The 22,714-nt window shown below is 41.1% G+C and overlaps 1 protein-coding gene across 1 annotated transcript in view; it reads right to left on the bottom strand.

Annotated features, from left to right (window-relative positions):
• Positions 1 to 22,714, bottom strand: part of IL1RAPL1 (interleukin 1 receptor accessory protein like 1) — a 742,385-nt gene that overhangs the window by 158,673 nt on the left and 560,998 nt on the right. The gene's annotated exons all lie outside the window — the stretch shown is intronic.

Here is a 22,714-nt window from a genome sequence, read left to right as displayed (position 1 = left end):
AGCATAGAGAAGACATTGGTGAAGGAATCTCCCTCAAGCCATTACTGTAGACTCTTGCCATTTGTAACACACTATTTCACTTTGTGGTCAGAGATTTGATCATGAGACATACAGTGCAATCCTAAGCAGAGTTACACCAGTCTAAGCCCATTCATTTCAATGGGCTTAGACCGGTGTAACTCTGCTTAGGATTGCTCTGATAGTCTCCACCCTGTTTTTACCCCCACTATTCCATCATTATAATCATTACATCTTCTGTGGGAGAGATTATTTGTGATGATCCAGAGAATGAATCCCCTGCAAATGGAGAGGGTCTATTGCTTTTGCTCTAAATCCCTCTACTAAAGTTGCTTTCCCCTAGATTATGCATGCAATGTGCAGTTCTACCTAAACTGTAAAAAAAAACACACAGCATACACATAGAGCTGACTAAGAAAACAGTTCAAGAAAGCAGTCTCAGAGGGAAAGAGGAGATCCGCAGAGGAGCAGCAAAATTATCATTATTTCATGAAGAGAAGGAGCCCAAATGAGTGGAGTGTGTATGTGAATAGGTACCAAAAGACACACACTGAGCATATTGTTAGACAACCTAGTTATAGTGCAAAAGATACCTTGGGGCAAACTTATGTCTCTGCCCCAAAACAATAACTTAATGTGTTATCGAAGGCTTTCACGGCTGGAGAACAATGGTTGTTGTGGATTTTCCGGGCTGTATCGCCGTGGTCATGGCATTGTAGTTCCTGACATTTCGCCAGCAGCTGTGACTTGCATCTTCAGAGGTGTAGCACCAAAAGACAGAGGTCTCTCAGTGTCACAGGTGATTTATGATTGATGACTTAAAGGTAGGACTGTATACTGTGTGATTTTGGTGCCATTAAATGCAAAAACAGCTGCTTAAAAGAGCATGGAAGCCTTCATTGCAAGGAACAAGGACAAAATTCATGATAATGAAAAATCTCAAATGGAATAGATCCAAGCTGGCAATGCCCCATCTAGAAAACAACAGTAATGGTACATGGTTCCTTCAGAAATCCCGGATCCAAACCTGATTTTTTTTCAGAGCACGTCACTACTCTTTGCTATGATAATGTACTGATAAAGGATAATTAACTCCTCCGAAATCATCAGGGAAGAGTCTTTGCAGTTACAGCCTCAGCGACTTTAAATGGACCCAATGGGAAGGTAATAGCACAAATAAAATAGCACCACAGATGATAATGATCAGTGTTAAGATCTCGTGTGTAGCTATGATTTTCCCAATATGTTAATAATGTTTGGATGTGAGCCTTATACTCTTAAGAGTTTTCTCTGGATATTACATCCTTTCTGTATTCCAGTGTTGGCTCCTAAGGTCTTAGGAGACAGGAAGTTCTAAACTTTGTACTCCAGGTGCACAGACTCATCTCCAATCAATTTCAATGGCTCATCAGTTATATTCTCCCCCTTTCCCCACTGCATACTAAAACACTCCAGCTTCCAATCTTAGCCCAGATTATCACAGGAGACCCAGAGGATACATAAACACATCCTAGGGGGCTTAATTTACATGATATATGGCTTGCATGGGTAAAATGGGAACCCGTGGGCACACATTTGCCTTTCACATGCCACCCTTTGAAACTGCTCTGGTCATCTTGATCCAGGCTACCACACTTGAAGACCTTTTCTTGAGGCTTGCAGGGAAGAGTATCCCAACTGCCTTTTCTTTCTGGACAGGTCGTATGATTTTCTCTTGCACACACCATAGAAAGACCCACCACCTATAGCACCATTTTAACTTAGTCTCATTAGTATATTGCAGAAACAATTTTTTCTTATGGAATGTGTGCTTATCAACAATCTTCTTACTGCATATGTCTTCTTTGTTATAGCTTTTCTAGTGTTTGCCTTAGTTACTGTTTCTTTTCTTTTTGACAGAGTTTCATGTTAAATCTTGAAGGTTAGAGCATCCACCTCTGCCTTGCCCATAGGAGATATAAGCCCAACTTCTCCTTCTCCTCAGCGATTGTAGTAGTCTGGGCATTGATCATTGCTTCTCTTGCTATTTCATTGTATGTCTATCTCATGTTAATAAATCCTTTTTTACAATCAAATAAAGGAATCAGCTCAGTGGTTGCTTTGAGATTGGCCAGGTGATGTTTTCCCCATTAGATCATGCTGTAACACTGGAATATGGAGAGTTCTTTCCCAGCAAGGTATGCGCCCCCCCTCCCCCTCAGCAATGAGACATAGAAATCCTATGGGACTTCAGTATACACAAGACAAAACTCCCAAGGATATGTTAGCCCAATTGGTATTGTTTGGTTTGTACTTTGGACACATACAGAGGGATTCCTCTAGAGGCCAGGCAACAAACCTGGGTAGATATTCAGATAACAGTACAAGTTGCTGGATGTGGATGTAGACAGTCTTGAACCAGAAGACCCGTAGAACTCCTTGTCATGTATGAAAGCCTGCACAGTTTTACTTCTGCTCACATAAGCAGTGGAGGAGCTCATGCCCCATGTTAATATATACCATATTTACAAAGCCTTGCTTTGTGCTATAGTTCAGAAAAGATAGGATAGAAGGAACGTATTAAGTTAACTTTAAGTTCATCTCCTTTTCTATTGCATTGCTGAGCTATGAACTCTATATGATCTTTATCCAGAAATCTCTCTTTTCATAGTTGGTTAAAGTCATGACAAAGAAACCAGGAGACTTCCTCATTTCAGTATTTGGATAAAAAGCTACTACAACAAAAAGATTCCACCAAAATACAAATATTGTTTCTTTGTTGCCTATGGCTGGAATTGTATTTTCAGCCAACGATAGATGTTCTGTTTATCTGTTTGTTTTATTCAGTCAATGACATTATTATTTCATACAGAATTATTTCAGCAGCCATTGAGCAAACATCTTTTCTATTAAGGAAAAAAAGAGGTGCAGCCTAAATCCTTCTTAAATAACGAGCTGATGACAAGGCTAAGGAACAGATGCAGGGAAGGACTTACAAAGCGCTGAGAAGTCCTGGAGTAAAAAGTTATGAGCAGTTATGAAGTGCTTGTTGCTATGGGAAAGGAAGTTAAGAGGTTCTGCTTTAATTCCTATTAACATAGAAATTGTCAGTGATGAATTAAATACTAGGATCACATGATGCAAAGAAATATGCATATGAAAGAGCATAAAAACAGATAAGAACTACTGAAATCACACCCACATTATGCATTTCAAAAAAAAAAGTAAAAGCATGTGCAAATTGTCTCATGTGGTGGTTGCACATGTACTGTTTCACTTCACATACACACACAATTTGTGCAGAAACTCTAATATACTTTATGTGAACGCAATGAAATAATGATTACAATTATAAGACATGCTAAATGACTCACTTTTTATCCTGGTGCAGGTGCAGTGAGTTGTTGGCAGTACAGCAACGGAGAAGCCATGGAGGTGGCTGGAAGGCCTCACAGCGATGACAGAGTCAGCGGGGAGGCCTGGTGCACCAGCCTTCTCCATTGCTGTGGCAGCCTCGACGGAGAAGCCCACCGTAGTGATACGCTCCTCCCAAGCCTGTTGTTTACACAACAGGCTGGGTTGCTAGTAATGTCATGATGTGCATGCTCCAAAATTGACATTTTCTCCAAGGGAACTGATCTCTGCAGTCTGGAGATCACTTGTAATTCCAGGTCTCCAGGCCCCACTTGGAGATTGGCAACCCTAGAAAAGGAATTTGGGCTGGCTTTATGAAGAGGCATATTTACCTATACCTGGCTGGTATGAAATCTTGACAACCTACAAGTAAATGAATTCTTTTCAAGTTCTCATCTGTGTAACACTCTAGACCTTTCTTCCAAACTTTCCCCCCTGTGCAAAAACAATGAGAGGGAGGGAGTGTTTTCCGATTTGTCTGCTCCACATGGAGTTTTTTTGTGTACGTGAGACAGCAGAAACAGGAAAACTAACCCCCCACAACACATAGGTCTCTTTCCTGTGGGTTCATCCTATCGCTCAGCTGAAACATTAAAAATTCCATGATCTCCTGAGAGGACCATTCTCATAGACTTGAAACCTATGATGATGATGATAACATGTCAAGGGCCCAAGAGACAAACCCACAAGCAATAAAAAATAAAGCATATTGGTTATTTACTGGTAAATAAGGTATATACCTGCTGAACAAGGCAAAGTTTTCAAACTGGGGTGCTGTTCTGGTTTAAATCACAAAGATGAAAATAAACGTGCTATTTTCCATCAAAATATTGTTTCCCATAAGTGAAGAGAAGTGATGGGCCTGAGGGCCTCATGCATTACAAATCTCATGTGCTTTAAATTGCTAGTAAATCACTTGCATTTTGCCTTTAGTCATTTTTGCAGAGCTCAGCATTTATTGCTTACTGCTGAATATGGCCACCTAAATCATCCATCACATTTTTATAACCTACTGTAGCTTTCCATTTCATACACCAAGGAGCTGGCACATTTTCAGGATAGACAAGGATGAACACTTTCTTCACCCCCTAAATAATTCTCTCTCACTCGCTCTGCTTGCACAATATGTTGTATTATTTCATTTTATAGTAAAATCTGAAAAATATGTATTCTCAATTATCAAGCTACATGAACACCAGGACTTATTAAATGAATACATTAATAGAACCTTCAGGTTTTTAAGCAATATATTGTTCTGTTCCGTTAATCTCATGTCTAATTGAAAGTATCTTGCATCCACAAGCAATTTTTATGAAGTACTTTTCCCAATTACATTTATCCTGCAAAACCTGAAGCTATTTTTTAAAAAATGTTCATACCCATTTTATGTGTTCTCATGAACATTATAGTTAAATTCCTTTTGAACAGCAAACATTTCTACGTGCTATTCTGTAAACTTAAGCAGAAATATTTGTTCTGGACATGATTTCCTTCAGTGTCAACCACATTTAGTAATCAGTTCATAAAATGGATTCAGAAAAAGCAGCATATTCTTTCCCTGTGTTCATTGCGTCCATTTCTCAGCTTTTGCAGAGCATTCCTTTATTTTTATTTATTTATGTCATTTATAGTCTGCCTTTCTCACTGAGACTCAAGGCAGATTACACAGTGTGAGATTAGTACAATCAGTATCAAGGACATTTCCATAAACAATGCCATAGGGTAAATAAACACAAGTTTACAAAGATATAGCATTAGCAAGGATCCAATACAGAAGTGAAGAAATGTTGAAATGGAACATATTAAGTTCTAGGACTGACATCAGACAACATGAAGCACAGGTAGTATATAAGAGTACTTTAAAGCAACAGATGATATGTAAGGCAACATAGTAGTAAGGTCTATGGTCCCTAAATCATTAGGAAAGCATCTGAGACCACCTCCCTACAATACAACCCTCCAATCTAAGTAAAAAGCCTTTTTGAATAATTCAGTTTTCCATCGTTTGTAGAAAGCCAGAAAAGTGGGGTATTTCTTGACCTCCTCAGGCAGGTCATTCTACATGGTAGGGGCCACCACAGAGAAAGCCCATTTTTGGGCTGCTATTGATTTTGCCCATGTGCAGGCTGGTACCTGCAGGAGACCCTGTTTAGATGAGTGAAGCTGTTGTGGAGGAACATAAGGAGGGAGACGGTCCCATAGGTCTGCTGGAACAAGGCCGTGAAGAGCTTTATTTGTGATAACCAATACCTTGAACTGAGCAATGTAACTGATAGTTAGTCAATGGAGTGACTGCAGAATGGGAGTGATGTTTGTGCTTCTGCTCACTCCTGATAACAGTCGAGCTGCAGCATTTTACACCAATTGGAGCTTCCTAGTTAACTTAGATGGGAGACCTATGTATAGTGCATGACAATATTCAAGTTTTAATGTTACCATAGCAGGTCAGCCATATTAAGGCAAGAAGCCATCTTCCAGGCTAAAGTGAGGTTGTAGAAAGTATTTTTTGCAGCTGCCTTAACTGGGTAGTACAATGTTCTTCAAGACCTCTGCCTTCTCAACAAGCAGCACTTCAGTCTTGTCTGGGTTCAGTTTCAATTTGTTATTTCTCAGCTATTTCACCATGGCTGTCAGGCAGTGATCTAAGATTTCTATTCATCCTGTGGGGACCTGGATAGTGAGATATAGAGTTGAATGTCATCTGCATATTGATGACATGCAACTCAATAGCTGCAAATTAGTTCTCCTAAAGGCTTTATGTATAAGTTGAATAACATGGGAGATAAGATTGCGCCCTACAGGACCCCTCAAGATAGTTTCCATTCTGGAGATAGCTGATGTCCAATGACCACCCTTTGAGTCCATTCAAGGAGAAACAATTTAAACCAGTCCAGGGCACATTCTTTGATGCCCACTTCTGTTTTTAAATACCTCAACAGGTAACAAAACCTATTTTAAGATACTGAATAAAGTTTAATTTACATGCATAATATTGTGTTGACTCACAGTTCAACTTATTTTTAATATGGAAATATCACTTCCACCACTTGAGTTGTGATGTATTGGGAAAGTACAGCAAAGGCAAAGGTCTATAAAAACCTCCAAAAAACATGAAAATTTTGCCTTAAGTAGTTAAACTACAAAACAACAAATTGCTGATTCTGTTCCTATTCTTCAGTTTGGCTCTGTGGGGCTTTCCCAAGTATGAGCTTGCATTGGAAGTATGCTTCTGGCCATTGTCTTCATTGTCCTTGCGTGTTTGTGCCCTGAGAAACAACTTCAAAATGTTCTCATCATAGGGAAGAATGGGCAACAGCTGTGGCATCTTGTTCAGGAGCACATAGGAAGTGCGGGGGGAGGGCTTCAGTTTGGTTCTGTTGGGATTTCTGTGTGTGGAGCTTGCATTTAGGAGTATGCCTTCACCATGGCAGCCTTTCCCCAGTGTGTTTCTGTACTGGGAGCCAGCTTTGATGTTTTTCTCATAGGAAACAATGGAGCGGTTGTATGCACCTTCTTTGAGGGCCCATAGAATTGGATCGGGGGGGGGGTTCAATCTACCTGAAACTTGAGAGGGGAGCTTTAGAGTACAATCAGGAGTAGGTTTTCTGCAAATTTGGTGGAGTTTGGTTGAAAAAGGATACCCCCCCTCCCGCAAAAAGGATAGAAAATGCTGATTGTTTGCTGGCAAACATCAAAAGAAACAGCTCATTAGTGATTCCTGAATTTACCCGAATTAACCCAAATTTACTTGTGTTAAAAATTCAGGTGCCCACATCAAATCCAGGAAAGCCACACTTTCCTGAATCAGCAAAAATTCAGCCTCCCCCCCACACAATGAATCCCAAACCCAAATTGCACATCTCTTCCATATACACTGACCTCCATTGTTGTGTGTGTGCTGAAACTCAGTTGGTTGATGATTTGGAGGGAGGACTCCGTTCTGTGAAGGTTTTGTGCCATTAAGTGCAAAAACAGCCTCATTTCCCCAACCTCCCCTTAAAAGAACAGCATACACGAGTGCATGCACAGCCAACACCCACCTTATATGCAATCAATGGGCTGAAACTCATGAAAATAGAATGAACCAAATGGATTAGAACCAAGCTGGTACCAACTCACTCTGAATAAACCAATAACAGGATAGAGTTTATTTGGAAGCCCCAGTTCCAAAACTGAAATGGAAATTTTCTCAGTGAACACCTCTAAATAAAATCACATTTTAAACCAAGAAAAATATATATTTAAACAATTAAAACCAGAACTAAAATACACACAAAAGCATAAACAACAACAAAACATTGGGCAGGAAGGAGAAATCACTGAGGTAAAATTAAATGAAACAAAAAAGACTTCACCTGAGGTCAGAAGATGGCAATAGAAAAGGGCAGAGGAGTCTCCCTGGAGAGAGAGTTCAGGAGTTTTTGTGTCACAAATAAGAAGGCCCTATCCCAGGTTGCTTCCTACCTAATCACAGAAGGCAGTGTAGACAAAGAGGAGTCTTTCAAGATGACTGTAATTGTTGGGTAGGTTCATAAAGAGAAGGTAGTCCTTCAGCTATGTTGCTCTGAAATCATTTAGGGCTTTAAAAGTCAGAACCATCATTTTGAATTGTGTCTTGAAACAGATTGGTAGTAAGTGTAGATGGGCCAGGACTGGAGTGATATGATCCTTGTGACCCACTCCAGTCAACATCTTAGCTGCAGCATTCTGCCCCAATTGAAGTTTTCAAACACTTCTCAAGGACTGCCCCACATACAGCCCATTACAGTAATCTTATCTAGGGCACGAATCCAATTACAACCCAAAAAACCCACGAACCAGGCTGGTTTGTGGTTTGCAAACCACGGTTCGTGGAAGCTCCTTTCTACGAACTTCCATGAACTGGTTACTAGTTTGGGTTCATTTGGGTCATATTGGGAAAGGGACAGTTTAAATGGCCATTTTCCCAAGGAAATGGCCATTTAAACTTTTCCTGCAGCTTGCAAGAGGCAGGTCCCTTTAAACTATCAGCTGGTAGGCAGCAGGGGGGGATCCCCCCTTGCTGCCTGCCAGCTGATAGTTTAAAGGGACCTTCCGCTTACAAGCAGCAGGGCCCTTTAAATGGTCCACAAACTTCCTGCCCCTCACGGGAAGGGAGGATGCCGCGTGCCATAGGAGAAGGTTAAGTGTGGGGCTGTGGCTGGGGCTGTGGCCGGGGCTGGGGGAGTGGAGGATGGAGATGAGGGAGGGGGTGGGCGGGGTTTGGGAAGTTTAAAGGGCCCTGCCACCAGATGGTCCCTTTAAACTATCAGCTGGCAGGCAGTGAGGGGGGATCCCCCGCCGCCTGCCAGCTGATAGTTTAAAGGGAACTGCTGCTTGCAAGGCAGAAAAGGTCCCTTTAAACTGTTAAATGCCCCTTTCCCTGCTGCTGCTAAGCGGCCGGAAATGGGTATTTAAACCCCACAAACTACGAACCACGAACTGATTTGTAACTGGACCCAGTTCCATGCTAGTTTGTGATTCCTGGTTCGTGAAAATCCATGAACCATGAACCTCATGGTTTGGGGTTTTTTTGGTTCATGCCCATGTCTAATCTAGATGTAGTAAGGGAATGTACCATGCTGACTAGAACTCTTCTGCTCAGGAAAGGCCACAACTGGCTACCCTGAAGAAACTGGTAAAAGGCACTCCTGGACACAACTGTCATGATCTTATCCAGCAGAAGGTCTGGGTCCAAGAGCACCCACAAACTATGTGCCTGTTCCTTCAAGAGACATGCAACCCCATCCAAAACAGATAACCCTTTAATTCCCAGGAGAGACCTCCCACCCAGAAGTAGCATTTCTGTTTTGTCAGGATGAAGCTTCAGTTTATTAGCCCACATCCACTGCAAAACTGCCTCCAGGAACTACTTCAGGGTTACTACAGCTTCCCTGGGATAAGCCAGAATGTGATACAGAGTTGAGTGACTTATGCATATTGGTGGCAACACAGCCCAAATATCCCGATGAAGTACCCCTGCAGCTTTATGTAGATGTTAAAGACCATAGGGGACAAGATAGAATTTTATGGAACCCCACAGACCAAAGGCCACATGGCTGAACAGTAGTCCTTCTGAACTACTTTATAAAACTTACCCTCTATGTAGGACCAGAACCATCAAAAGATGGTGCCTTCCAATCCAAGCCCAGAAAGATGGTCAGAAGGATACAATTATGGTATCCAATGGTATCAAAAGTCCCTTTGAGATTGGTCGATAGCTATTGGAAGCTAGGGTTCTTTCGAAGTGGGTGCATCACAGCCTCTTTCATGACTGGGGCTATCAGCTCTTCTCTCAAGGGGGCATTAAAAGGATGTACATAAACAAAACTCCAAACTGCAAAAATCATGAAAATAACTCTGGCTGTCTGGAACAGAGATGCTTGGTGCATCTCTATAATTATAGAAATGCTCCGTCACAAAATTCAGGATCCCCCCCCCCGAAGTTAACTTATGACATTTACCAGCAAGTCAGCATGGGCATGCATTTCATTTGAATCTGTATATTGAATTTCTCCCTTCTGATCAGATTGTTGCAAGGGAGGAGGAAAGAGCATTCCCAGCCAATCCTAAAGACAGCATCATTCTCCCCCCCCATCCCCCTTTGCCCCTCCTGGGCTTGAGAGAGACTTTTGTTCTTGTGAGAGAAGCCTAATAATGATGGGAAAGTGTTGTTTCTTTGCCTCCTTCACTAGCCCTCATTCCTCCCACCCAGAACAAAATACCATATGAAGAGTGTGACCTACTCAGTGTGTAGGATCAGTTATTACCTGAGAACAGCCCAGGGTTGTCATGGAGACCATGAAAGAATAGGACATAGAGTCACAGAAAAAGTTCCTTACTTTGTTTAGCTGTCTCATACTAATGTGAATTGTTTCCTACTGACCTAGCAGACATCATGCAACAATTTTGTCTCGTCAGGAAAGTAGTTTAAGTTTAATCTCCAAACATTCACTACATACTTGCAAACATTTACTACACTATCTGTTTTTTTTTACCTATTCCTGATATCTAACCCCAAAGATGGTTTGATAATCTATGTGAAATACAGACGGAGTGCTGAAAACTGTACTACTCCCCAGCTACATTCTGACATTCAAAGTTAAGTACATTTTTGACCTTGTTACAACATTAAATACAGATGTTTCATTATTTGTACCTTGCATTTTTTATTAACTAGAGCTTTGCACTTGCTCATGCCCTTGTTTGAAAACAATTCTCTGGTTTTTACTTATGTCATGTATCCACTTCTGTAACAAGATGTCAAACTTTATACCAGCTACACAGACAGTATTTTGTTTACGACTCCATTTGATATATCTTTACCAAGCATTACCTTGGCACCTTCCAAATTCAATAAACCACAGTCCCGTACTACAGCTATTATAGTTTTGTGATTTGTTTGTCATCCTTTCCTTTCATAATGTGGTTAATCTGGCTGCCTGCTATTTTTCTCATTATTCTATTCATGACACTTTGAAATGTGTTTTACCATAGCTATTCTATAAATCAATAAAAAAATGATAAAGAGTGCATCAGAACTGTGACTAACATGCATTAATATTGTTAAATGTAAATGTACTATCTTCCTTTAATCTTGCTTAGGGGAACATAAATGAAAATAGCTGTAATTAAAAATAATCAGACTTTATTTCTATGCAACTTGTGTGCACCTTTGGAGTAAAGGGTTTCTGAGCTTTCCTGTATAAAGTAATGTGTAATTTTATTTCATAGACAATGATATCTATGGATCATGATGATGAGACATCTCAGATACACTCAGATAAACACTCAAGGGACTCAACAATTGGAACTGTAAGAATAAAACATGACTCATGCATATTCACTCAGAATTGCTCACAGAATTACTACATCTTCTGCAACTAATCACCTTTATACTTTGAAAAGTATTTAGCACTCTGTTGATAGTCACAAAATAAATAAACCCAAGCTGCTATCACCTACATTTTTATTGTAGTTCAAATGAGTAATTTAAATGATATGTTCAGTTTGTTGGCTTTATCAATGTATCTGATTCTGAACCTGGCCCAACAATGGATACTTAAATCCACAGATTGGGGCCACAGACAAAGAAAAATCTTTCTACAAACCTGAGAGTCCCAGATTTGCAGAAAATTCTGAAATCTAAATAATAAAATCCCCCAAATAACAGAAACCACACTGGTAGCTTTAAGCTTTGAGAAACAAATGCCCTCAGCAACCTTTGTTAGGCAACCACAACAGTATTGTCAGCCTTCAAGCCTTGGTTTTGGTCAGTAAAAGACAAGGAATGATGTCTTGTCCTTTGAGGGAGGACTCATTGGGAGCAGGCCCAGTAGCAATTACTGGGTGACTTTATACCACTTGACTTGCCTAACTCACCCAAGGCTGGCTGCTTGCTACTGTTCAATAGAGCCATCCCATGAAATTCAGTGTTTTGTAGTTGTTAGAGTTTTGAATTAGGATCTGGAAGATCCAGGTTCAAATCCGTACTGTCCTTTGGAAGGTCAATGGGAGACTTTTGGCCAGTCGCTCACTTTCAGTCTAAATTACCTAAATGGATTGTTGTAATGGTAAAATGGAGACGTGAATAAAATGTAAGCTGCTTTAGGTCCCAACTGGAGACAATAGTGAAGTATAAAAAAGTCCATAAATAATATAGCTAAAGATGGGAGCAGTAAAAAAGTAGCTTCATTTGTGGGTGGGAAGTAGGGAAGGAAACAGGGAAAGTTGAGGATATGGAAGCTACAAGGAAAAATTGAACAACTGGGCCAGACTTTTGAGGAAAGGTCATGGGGGGAGGGAAGAAGGAAATCTGAAGATAGGGTGAAGAAAAAGATATGTTCGCTGGTAGGGAGGAAGGAGAGAAAGAAGCAGAAAAGGGAAGATCAGTGGTGTGCATAATGGGAAAAAATTAGCCAAAAATACAGAAAGAAATCACTGGTTCAACTTGTTAAAGCAGCTTCTGGAATGCTGAAAGAAATCTGGAAAATGAAATTGTAATGAGTCCTTCCCTCCAAAAAGTGTGCATTTATTTTTGGTTCGCACCTTCCGGCAGGAGGCAGGCACTCATAGAACAGCATGTGTTTGTGCACAATAGGCTGAAACTCTGTGTTGGAAAAAAGATTAGATCCAAGCCAGCACAAACCAGTAATGGAATGGAATGATTCTGGAACCCTCAGAATGAAAACGAAAATAGAAATTTTCTTGGTGCACACCCTTAGAGATGATTATGGAAAATTTAAGGAAGGAGAAAGAGGAAGAAATGAGGGAGAAAAAAATGAGATGCTCATCACAAGTCTTTGTTGGTCCCCTACTTGTCAATATATCTAATTTTCAATGTGCACATATCAGAGAATACTTAAATCTGGAAAATGGAGCCTGAATGAACAAGACAGATCTTTCTACAAACCTGGAAAATGTTCCAGGTTTACAGAAAAATCTCACAAACACAACAAAAAGGGGGGAGTCTCCACTGGGAAACCTGTTGCCAAGGCAATACCACAAATTGCGAGGAGACCCAAGACACTACCTGGTGTCAAACTATTGAACAATTTATACAACAGAGTCTTATTCACATTTAAACAAAATTAATTCATTCAAACAAAATTAATTCCACGTCATCCTTTGACAAAGTGAGTCCATAGAATCTAGGTCCCTGGAAAATACAGTAGCAAGATGAACGGTTAGAATAATTAGTTCGTAAGAGGTGTAATCCGTATATAATTTCTGTCCTTTAATTTCAGGTGGATGTTAATGTTGGAGCTCTGTCCCCTTAGGTAGCAGAAGCTCCCGTCGGTTGGCTACGAGCCTGCCAGCTTGCATTAATGCTCGTTTTGAGATATCTTTGTCACAGCCAGTCTTTCTATGAACAAAATTTCAGTCATCAAGCATTTCCACCATAAGCATAATTAAATATAAACCTAATAAAAGCTACAAACTTAAATGAACTTACAGTATCCATTCAATTCAATGATTCCATACCACATAGTAGCACTCCAATTTCTTGTCAGGTACGTGCCCTAGCAGCTGATGCCTATTCAGCAGGTATTAGCCAATTACCACTTAAAGGGGAAAGGGTACTTTACAATCATTGGGAATTTTACAAGAATACAAAAATATATTTACAAAAATACAGCAAAGTCCATCTCATTATTTAGGCTGTTAGGGGCAACACTGTTCAATTTAAATATCCAATATACCTCAGTCTGATGTAATTTTTAAATATTATTTCCTGTAACCTGTTGCCAAGGCAATACCACAAAAAAATTAGATCCCTATCCCACCACACACAAAGAAAATTCAAGCTCAAATGCAATCTCTCTATCAAAATGCCAACAGCAGCTATCTCTCCCTCTCCACTGTCTGCAAATTAAGCCAGAGCTGGGAGCCCCCCTCCTCCCTGTTCTTTGCTCCCTTGTAACAAATTTGGAGCTCCACACTTGAAAGGAAGACTTGCCTATCAAGCTAATTGGGCTTAGATTGGGGTTTCCAGGGCAACAGCAGGAGTTCAGACAGAGTTCAGACAATCCCTGCCTAAGTTGCCAAGGGAATTGATTGCAGGTGCCAGACTGTCTGGCTTGATGAACAGCAAGGAACAGCAACGAACGAGGCTTGCAATGACCACCTGTTCGTTTAGAATGGGGCCTCATGGGGTGATTCCACACTAGCAGTTTTCCGCTGTTCAGCTTCCAAATGACCTCAATTTTTCTTTGTGTTTCCACACGTGGGAAAGCAATCCTAGCAGCAGCTTCGAAGTCACTGTAGGTTTTGTCCGTTTTTTCTTCCATTCTGCTTTCCCCCAACTTATCTGTCAATTCGCAGCAGATTTGGGATTTTAATCATGCAAGATTCTTTATCTGATCTTCTCCCCACCCTTGCTCTTTTCTCTTGCCCTTCAAATCAACTTAATTTGATTGACCAATCATGTTTTCTAAGCCACACCCACTACCTTTCCCTCTTGTTTTTTTTAAATTATAAAAAACATTGCAACATTTCTACAAGTCTATGCAGAAACATATCCTGTGTCATGTAACAACAGCTGACCAATAACGGGTCCGTTTTACAACGTGCCAAATTTGTTACTTGTTGCTCACTGACAGCTGACAGCTTCTGAGGCAGAGGGAAAGCAGGGGTAACAATTTTCCCTCCAAATGTCAATAACCAATACTCATTCCACAATATCGGTGGGAAATGCTCTGACCTATCAGATGTATTTATTTGATGCAATGTTTATATGTAGCAATGTTTTTGGGGGGGGATTTAAATGAAGAAGACGCACCTCTGTCGATACTCCCCCTGGAAAAAGCAATGAGGAATCGATTTTTATACTGGCAAATTCCTCACGATGGACTTTGAGCATGATGAAATGAAATGTCAATGCGAAACAAAAGCCTTAATGTGGAATCGGGGAGCGGTGGATTCATATGATTCCACTGCAGCACGACTGCTCAGAAAGTCCGATCAAAATCGATCATGTGGAATCCCCCATGAACAGCTTGTTTGTGAACAGCATATTGAGCTGTTCATTGCTTTTTTTTTGTTCGTATTGCTGTTTGTGCCCATCTCTAGTTGCTACTGCCTGATTTGCATGAGTCACTTAGGCCTAGCTGCTTGCTCTTGTTCAAAATCAGCCACCCTATGAAAGCCAGAGCTGTATCTCCCAGATACAGTCCGCCCCAGTTCACAGGCTTTTTCTGAGGATAAAATGGAAGAGAGGAGGATGTAAGCTGCTTTCAATCCCCATTGGGAAGAAAGGTAGGTATAAATTAAATAAATAAGATACCTGAAGATGGGGGCACAGCTAAAAAATAGGTGGTTGGGTGGGAAGAAGAGAAAAAAGAAGGAAAAGGTGATGATATGGAAGTTGCAAAGAGAAGAGGCTTGGACCTGGATAGCCCAGGCAAGACCAATCTCAACAGCTCTTGGAAGGTAATCAGGGTTGGCCTTGGTTAGTAATTGGATAGGAAATCTTCAAAGATGACCAGGGTTGCAGAGGCAGGTGATGTCAAACTACCACTGCTTTCTCTTGCCACAAACTATCTACCACAAACTATCTCTTGCTTTGACAACTCCAGCAGGGGTTGCCATAAATCAACTATAACTTGACAGCGTTTTCCACCACTACCAAGGAGGAGTGAGAGAGGGAAAAGTGTTGGTAAGATGACAGAGGTGAAAATGAGGTGTGCTTACAAATCTTTGTAGGTTATAATAACAATAACAACAACAGCAACAACATTCGATTTATATACTGTCCTTCAGGACAACTTAATGCCCACTCAGAGGTGTTTACAAAGTATGCTATTATTATCCCCATAACAAAACACCCGGTCACCTAGCCAGGTTCAATCGGAGGAGTGGGGAATCAAACCCGGTTCTCCAGATTAGACTCCCGTGCTCTTAACCACTACACCAAACTGATTCCCCACTATCCAGCTGGAACAAGTCTTGGTGACCTGCATTGTACAACCAGGTCAGACCTTTCCTGGATAGAGGCAGCTAGGAGTAGGGAAGAGGAGAAAATGGAAGACAGGCGGCAGGCAGGAAAAGGGGAGAGGTATGGAGAATTTTCACAGAAGGGAAAGAAGAAATAGAGCAGGAGGTGGAAATGAAATGCCACCTGCAAGTTCTTGGCAGTTTCTGCTTGTCAATATATCTAATTCTCTACATGGTCTAATTTGTGGATACTTATATCTGGAGATTGGAGCCATGAACAGACTATATAGGTTTCAACAAACCTGAAAAATCTGAATTATACATAAAAAATGGAAGCATAAAAAATAATACATGGGAGAAGAAGCACCTGTAGCTTTAAGTAAGGGAAAGGCTATAGGGACTTTCAGGAGAAGGAAAAGAGAAAACCGGGGGGGGGGGGGCTTGTGGGTCCTCTGCTTGTAATTTTATAAAAGCTTATATTAGAAACCCATGATGGTATGTGTAGATAGTGTGTGTATACTATAAGTGTGTTCACTTTTATGAACTCATGGTGTGCAACTACAAAAGAAGCATTATACTATAAAAAAAAGAATAAATGAAGATTGGTAGAAGGAAGAAAATCCACAGTTTAAAAATCAGGGACAGTGTGCAACAAAAAAAGAAATGTATTGTCGAAGGCTTTCACAGCTGGAGAACGATGGTTGTTGTGGGTTTTCCGGGCTGTATTGCCGTGATCTTGGCATTGTAGTTCCTGACGTTTCACCAGCAGCTGTGGCTGGCATCTTCAGAGGTGTAGCACCAAAAGACAGAGATCTCTCAGTGTCACAGTGTGGAAAAGATGTTGGCAGGTCATTTATATCTACTCAGGAGGGGTGGGGTTGAGCTGAGTCATCCTGTAAGAGTTTCCCAGGGTGTGGAATGCTAATGGCAGGAGGCTTCACTGTATCCTGAGGAAGTTCTTTTGCATATGGATTGGAGCTGCACTTTCTCAATGAGGAAATTAATCATCTAAACCACGCACTTCAGGCAAATGGCTACTCCAGAAATGAAATCCGAAGAGAAATCAAACCCAGGATGAATCAAACAACCAAGGAAAAACAGTCTCTTACAGGAAAAGTGTTTTTGCCATATATCAAAGGAATTACTGATCAGATGGGAAAGCTTATGAAAAAGCATAACCTTCAAGCAGTATTCAGACCCACCCGAAAAATACAACAGATGCTACGATCAGCAAAAGACAGTAGAGACCCCCTCACCTCTGCAGGATTATACCGTATATCCTGCAGCTGTGGACAAGTTTACATCGGGACCACAAAGCGTAGCATCCAGACAAGAATAAAAGAACATGAAAGACACTGCAGACTTGGACAACCTGAAAAATCAGCAGTGGCTGAACATAGCCTAACTCAAACAGGGCACAGTATTTATTCCAGGACACCAAAATACTGAACAACACTTCCAACTACTTTGTCAGACTGCACAGGGAAGCCATTGAAATTCACAAGCATAAGCAGAACTTCAACAGGAAAGAAGAAACCTTAAGAATGAACAGAGCATGGTTTCCAGTTCTAAAAAACACCAGGCTAACAAAACACTCTATACCCGACAATAGCCCTGCAGAGAAGATTAGCACATCAAGCACCAATCCATATGCAAAAGAACCTCCTCAGGATACAGTGAAGCCTCCCGCCATTAGCATTCCACACCCTGGGAAACTCTTACAGGATGACTCAGCTCAACCCCACCCCTCCTGAGTAGATATAAATGACCTGCCAACATCTTTTCCACACTGTGACACTGAGAGATCTCTGTCGTTTGGTGCTACACCTCTGAAGATGCCAGCCACAGCTGCTGGTGAAACGTCAGGAACTACAATGCCAAGACCACGGCAATACAGCCCGGAAAACCCACAACAACCATCAAAAAAAGAAATGTTACTGTAATGTTTTGCCATGAAAATATTTTTGTGTGGTTTATTTCAGCTAGCTAGGTGAGGTTTATTGTTATTAAAAATGCAGGCCTCTAAAGAAGGAGTGGGGCTGGATGGGTGAGTGAAGTGTGTTGTGACAGACACACAATTTTATTGTATATATCCATAGGCCTTTATAAGTTAAAATGAAGTGTGTGTGATTAGCTGTACCCTAAGGGACAGAGTGAACTTCAACCTTTTCGAGTGTTCTGAGGGAAACAGTGGAGTCAGTCAGTGTTAGGGATCCCATTCCCCCGTGTGGGGTGGGGAATCCCTGCTTTCACCTTCTTCCCCGCCATCACTCACCTGGCTGGCAGGGAGGAAAGGCATGGGAATGGGCCTCCCAGGCAAACTCTAAGGGCGGCACGACAACGTTACTCTGTATGCTGTCTGAAGAGTGTTCTAGTACTTTGCCATGGACCAATTTTGCCCCAAACAGGCCCGTTTTGGCCTGTTTGAGGCTGAAAATGGCCCACAGAAAAGTGTATGCACAAGGAAGATCATGGGAAGGCCATATAGGTAAGCAACAGTCTCCTGCCTCCTGCCAGGAGGCTAGGAGGACCTGGTAACCTAGCCAGTGTCTGTGTGACAGAAGAGAGAGATATTCTGTGAAGAACTGCTGAGAGAAAAAGTCTGTGTATTACTTTGTGGATGAAATCAGCCTAATTGGCAACTGGAGAAAAACGTCTTTATGGCTGAGTTCTGAATATCTGAAGTTCTGTAGCTATCTTGAAACAATCATTATGAACTAATCTAAAACCAAATTACTCTGAAAACATTACATATATGTCCTTATAATAAACTCAATTTCTGATTAAGCAAAACAGTTGTTCCATCTAGCATAAAGGATCCCTTTTTACCTCACAGATACCCCCACAGGCAGACTGTTCTGTCATTCTACGGCGTATAACTAAGCCTTCCTAACTATAACTCAAACTGAGAAATAACTAAGGTGATAGTGACAGCAAAAATTTAAGGAAACAGTAAGAAAGACTGAGAGGCTGTATAATACAAATCTCATAAAGATGGCAAAACCATATACATACACATGCATAGATGTAGAAGTAATGATGGTACTAAAGTAAAAGTCAAAAATCATAAGGGACAAATTAAATGATGTGACATAGTAATGCAGTTAGCTCCATAATAACACAATTCCCCATTAAGCACATCTTTAATTTTCAGGAAAAGCTTACTACCAAATATTTCCCCTTCTATTTCTCTGCATATTTGGCTCCAAACACTGCTTAGTAACATCTGAGTCATTGGTTATAAAATAGAACACTTCATTTCACAGAGAATAAAGCTGCCACTGGCTCCTGTGCATTTTAATGTTTCATTCTATCCCATTTCCATTTTTCACATTAAATTCAAAACATGCTGCAAATGCAGCAAAATGCTGGCAACAGCTATATGCTAATTTATGTCATACAGTTCTCCAGTGGAAAGCTAACTATTTTAACTTGGACTTTTGAATTCTAAAAACAGTTGGTGCAACTTTAAAGAATGGTAGCAAAAGGCTTAACTTTCAACATCAAGTCCTGTTCCTCTGATCATTTCTTTGTGGCTCATGTAAATGTTCTGCTTACTAGAGTTGCGAGCTTGGGAAATCCTGGAAATTTGGGGATAGTGACTAGGGAGGATGGAATTTGTGTAGAGAGTTCAGTGATGATGTGATGTCACATCATGCTGTCTCATCCAGGTCAAAGGTCAGTTCCTCCAACCTCTCCCTTTCCTGTGAGGTCACTTCCTCCCAACAAAATTTAAAATTTAAATTTCCTGCTTCTCAAAATTTTCTTCAGGTTTTTCTCAGGGTTAAGGAGAATAATTTAGTCTGAATATTCATAGGAAGACACCAGCCTAGTCCCATCCCTCCAGGTATACCATAGAAAAAATGGAAGTTCTAGAACATCTATTATCTGTAGCCACTCTAGGCCTTCCATTTCTCCTATTCACTATGTAAGGTTGCCAGCTCTGGGTAGGAAAATTCCTGGAGATTTGGGGGGTGGGGCCTGGGGAAGGCAGGGTTTGGGGAGCGGAGGTTACACATCAGGATACAGTGCCATACAGTCTACATTCCAAAGTAGCCCCTTTCTCTAGGGCAGGGGTGGCCAAACATGCTTAATGTAAGAGCCACATCGAATAAACATTAGATGTTTGAGAGCCGCAAGACATGATGCATTGAAGTGACTTCAGATGAAGAGGTGGGTTTGGGGGAGTGTCCTGAAAGTGACATCACAGGAAGGGGTGGGGTTTTGGTGCAGTATGCTGGAAGTGACATCACAAAAATGATGTCACGTCCTTGATAGGCTTCACCCCCAAAGTCCCCAGGTATTTTCTGAGTCAGACCTGGCAACCCCAATATTTTTATTGAAAATATGAAAGTCATGGAAAGAAAGAAGGAGGGAAAGAAAAAAGGAAAAGGGAGGGAAAGACATGGAAAGAAAGAAAGGGTGGAAGGGAAAGGCATGGAAAGAAAGAAGGGAAGGGAGGGAAATAAACTAAAAATAAAATGTATGGCCACGGCAATACTCAGAGACCTCTGGGAGCCACACAATATGTATAGAAGAGCCACATGTGGCTCCCGAGCCACAGTTTGGCCACCCCTGCTCTAGGGGAACTGATGTCTGTTGACTGGAAATCAGTTGTAATTCAAGGAGATCTCCAGCCACCAACTGGAAGTTGGTAACATTAACTTTGCTTCCTCCAAAGGAACTGATATCTGTAGTCTGGAGATCATTTGTAATTCCAGAAGAACTGTAGGCCTCACCTGGAGATTGACAACCTACGTCTAACATCCAAAATTGCAGACCTGCTACAGATAAGTTTTCATCTAACAGCATGTGCATATCTACACTATAATCATATACTGAGTGTATATTGTAATGGCTTCCTTTAGAATAATGGAGATTGTGGTTTGATGAGGATAAGAAAACTCTTGCCTCTATCATAGAACTATAATTCTCAACTTTTTGAGAGGGGTGATGGCTACTTATGTCTCCAGTGTAAACCTCTTTCTACACAAGAAACTTAAAATTCAGGTAAGTTACTTTGGGGGCAGTAGATTAGCAATGCTTTTGAGAAGGATCTGAATTACAGTCCATTTTGCTAATTTGAGTGTTGTGTGGGGAGTGGGGTGGGGGGTGGCGCGTAAGTGTAAAATGCCAAGAGTTTTAGTGGGAATCTACATCACTTTAGTATAGAACCTCAGAGTTCCATTCAGCTTAAGAACTGCATAAACAGGGTAGATTTGCTATGACAGCAGTCTGTTGCTGTGACTTTTCATCTTCAAAACTGCATAGGAACAGGTCCATTCAACAGGTCCATTCAACAGGCATTCAATTTACATACCACACTTCAGGACATCTTAATGCCCCTCAGAGCAGTTTACAAAGTATGTTATTATTATCCCCACAACAAACACCCTGAGGTGGGTGGGGCTGAGAGAGCTCCTAGAAGCTGACTGATCCAAGGTCACACAGCTGGCTTCAAGCAGAGGAATAGGAATCAAATCTGGTTCTCCAGATAAGAGTCCTGCTGCTCTTAACCACCACACCAAACTGGCTCTCAGAGAATCAGTCATCCAAAATGGAATGATACTGATGAAAGGACAGCACTGGAAGCAAATTAGAGTCTTAAAGGTGACCATCAAAGAGGTCACCAGGGTCAGAAGCAGGTTCGGTTCCCATTGCTCATCATAGTGATAAGCTGCTAGATCTCCACAGGATGAAAGGTAAAAGCTTTATCAAAAGTATTGTTGTGGTACAAGAAAATCTATTCACCAACTTTGGTGGTGCCTTAGCTTACACTAACAGGGATCCCATGTGGGCCTGTGTATCTCATTGTAGTATGCAAGTGTTCACTTACACACAAGCATGCACACACAGAGTACCATCATAATGTTTGACCTTGATAGTTATAATAATTGAAAATATATTTTAAACATCAAGAAGATTGGTCATTGCAGTAACTGAACAAAGGAAGAACACAGTTAACAACATTAGGCCTGGTTCAAAATGGAAAGAGCCACATGATGGTTGCCTCACAATGTAACTGTACTAGGTGTACTAGCTCTGAATCTATGAAAGAGGAAGAGTCCAGTAGCACCTATAAGACTAACAAAATTTGTGGTAGGATATGAGCTTTCATGAGTTACAGTTCATTTCTTCAAATATCTGAAGAAGTGAGCTGTGACTCACGAAAGCTCATATCCTACCACAAATTTTAGGTGCTATGGGACTCTTCCTCTTTTTTACTGTTACAGTCAGACTAGCATGGCTACCCATCTTGATCCAGCTCTGAACGGTAATACATACAAAAATAGTCTCAGTTTTGGCAGCTGATGCTAGTCAAAATTGAGTAGCATGGCATTATCAACCATAATTTTCTTTATGGCCCCTCTTCCCATGTTAAAAATGTTTAAAAAACAGGGAAACTTGACTTTGCCACAATAGTGAGATTCCTATAATAGAACAGGTAAAAGCAGCACAGCCCCAGGAAACTGGAGGGTGTAATATTGCTATAAAGATGTTTAAAGTCAGTAATGGTAGCACTGAACATTTTGCCATGCAGCATAGTGTTGAAAAATGCAACAAGATACCACTGAGTACTTAGTAAGCAGGTAAGTTAGAACCTGATTTTAATACACACATTGGGCATTGTGGGTAGCTTTGTGTGAGACCAAGAACTGTGATAATGTGGCAACCCCAGCCACCCTGGAAGGAGAAGGGGCAGCCTCTTCTTCCTAGGCAACCAGGCATTGTGAGAGAGGGCGGAGCCAGATGCTTTATAAGGTGGCTCCACTCCCCCCCCCCCAGCACTCTCAGTCTGTGCCTTGTGCTTGGATTGAGCAGAGCATATTTCAAGCTCTCTCTGCCAAGC

Source organism: Eublepharis macularius, chromosome 3 (genome assembly GCF_028583425.1).
Source record: "Eublepharis macularius isolate TG4126 chromosome 3, MPM_Emac_v1.0, whole genome shotgun sequence".
NCBI classification, from domain to species: Eukaryota; Metazoa; Chordata; class Lepidosauria; order Squamata; family Eublepharidae; genus Eublepharis; species Eublepharis macularius.
Note: the sequence above shows the minus strand (reverse complement) of the source record. Positions and strands in the feature narration are given on the sequence as shown.